Below are 2,199 nucleotides of genomic sequence, written 5' to 3'. Positions count from 1 at the left end.
ATATTCATTGCAGAAAAAGTACTAAATGGATAAGAGACGCTATTTAGCACATTTTAAAGACCAAATCCTTTTAGCACGCTGTTGATAGATCAGTTTGTACATTTTTTAGCGTGCGCAGTGAAATAGCTCACGTTTTTATACACGCAAACCTTAGATAGATCTGTCCCTTAGTGTCCTGGTCGGCCCGGATGGTTTGAAAGCCATCCACTGTGACAATCTGGTCCCGTAATGTCCTTGTGCAGTCATGTCTCTGTCAAAAGCATCAGACTGCACTCCTGGTACTCCGGTTGGGTCCGCTTTAGGCCCTTAGCTCGTCGATCTTGTTGCTAAGAGACCGCCCGTTTCCCATAACGACAGAGGGGAGACACCACTGAAATCTTCTCCTTTCAATAAGCCTGTCCCGTCTCGACCCTTCTTTTATCCCCCGATGTTGCTTTCCTCCTCTGTGATCTCGGCGTGTTTTCCTCCAAAGTTCGGGTGGTATTAGAGCTGGTCTGGCTAACACGCCGGCCGCCATTAAAGCGATCAGCTGTTCTCTGGAGTAAACAAAGGCAGTGTCCCTCTGGGAGCTTCATGATAAAAACAACATGAAAAAAGCACAAAAACTCTCTGAAAAACAACCTCGTTATAGCGGACAATACTTCACAGAGTTTCTGTGAAAAGACAAGAACAATCAAAAATAGATAAATAGATAAAAGTAAGAAAGTTAAAAAGTAAACTGAAGAGGTGTAACTCCAGTATGCTGCTTTCACGCATGCGCACGCAACTTACTGGCTTGAAGAAGCAATACTGGCTTAAAGAATCGCTATACCTAGTTACTTTTAAAGTAGCATTCCCAACAGTGTTTACATTAATTTTATCGATCGAACAAAACCACTTTTAGGATCAGACGTTCTCCTGCATACTAAATCTTCCCATTCCAGTGATCCAGTCATAATTTACCAGTCAGTGGTCATTATGGGATGTATTAATTACATCTTACCTGTATTTTAGACACTTATGTTACCAAAGCTGTGATCCTTTCACAGTTTTTCCTCCAAATGAATCTGGTTTAGGTTAGGGTTAATAATAAACAGTAACGGTTAGTGTAAGTCTGTAGAAATGAGTTAGAAATAAATGGAAGTGAATGGAAAGTCACAGCAAAGATAGTGAGATCAGTTTGTATGGGTGTGTTATTGTTATGGGGGTCTGAGTTTGGAATCTTCCTGTCCTCACTATACAAGTTTGAAACTGTTTCCTTTTATAGACAGAGATGCTCCGTGTGGGAACATCCATCTCAACAAGCTGACACGTTAATAGTCCGACCAACAGAAACAGAGAGCTCCCTTGATGCACATAAATAAACTTCCTGGCAGTGTTAACACTGTCAGAGAATCAGCCTCTCAGCACCCCCCCCCCCCCCCCCGCACCAAATTCCTGGGGTTGCAAATCACAACCTGAACTGGATGGTAAACACCACCTCACTGGCCAAAAGGGCACAAAAGCACATGTAATTCCTGCAGAGGACGAGGAGAGCCCACCTGTCCCCACCCATCTTCACCAACCTTCTACAGAAGCACCATAGGAGCGTTCTGACCAGCTGTCTCACTGTGTGGTGTGGAGGCTGCAGCGCCTCAGACTGGAAGACGGTGAGGAGAGTGGTGAGAACAGCAGAGAGGATCATCGGGGCTCCTCTCCCCCCATTAAAGACATTTCATCCCAGCACTGCGTATCTCGAGCCAGTAACATCATCAATGACCTCCCGACCCCCCACCATGGGCCGTTCTCGTTGCTGCCTTCTGGGAAGAGGCTTCACAGAATTCAATGCAGGACCAGCAGATTCTGCAACAGCTTCTTCCCTACTTCCATCAGACTGTTGAACTTTTGAGAAAACTCTAAATTATGTCACAGACTCTGCATCACGCTTATAACACCAAACCAAAAATACTGAAAATTTGCACCATATATATTAATACTCTGAACTTCCATATGTGTTTTTCTTTGTTTCTTTCTTTGTTTCTTTCTTTCTTTCTTTCTTTCCGCATTGCATGCTGGGAGTGTGTTGGTGACGGTGAGGCTGCATGTGGTGAGTCTGATTGAGAGTGAAAGTATTGTCTATTACAGTTTTTCTGATCTTTTTCTTTTTATGTGCTTTTTTTCCAATATTCTTTCTTTGCACTGATTCTACACTTTGGAGTGGTTTTTGTCCCATTAGCGCTT

The sequence above is a fragment of the Cyprinodon variegatus genome, unplaced genomic scaffold, assembly GCF_000732505.1.
Source record: "Cyprinodon variegatus isolate N-32 unplaced genomic scaffold, C_variegatus-1.0 Scaffold200, whole genome shotgun sequence".
Classification (NCBI taxonomy): domain Eukaryota; kingdom Metazoa; phylum Chordata; class Actinopteri; order Cyprinodontiformes; family Cyprinodontidae; genus Cyprinodon; species Cyprinodon variegatus.
This window is presented reverse-complemented; position numbering follows the sequence as displayed.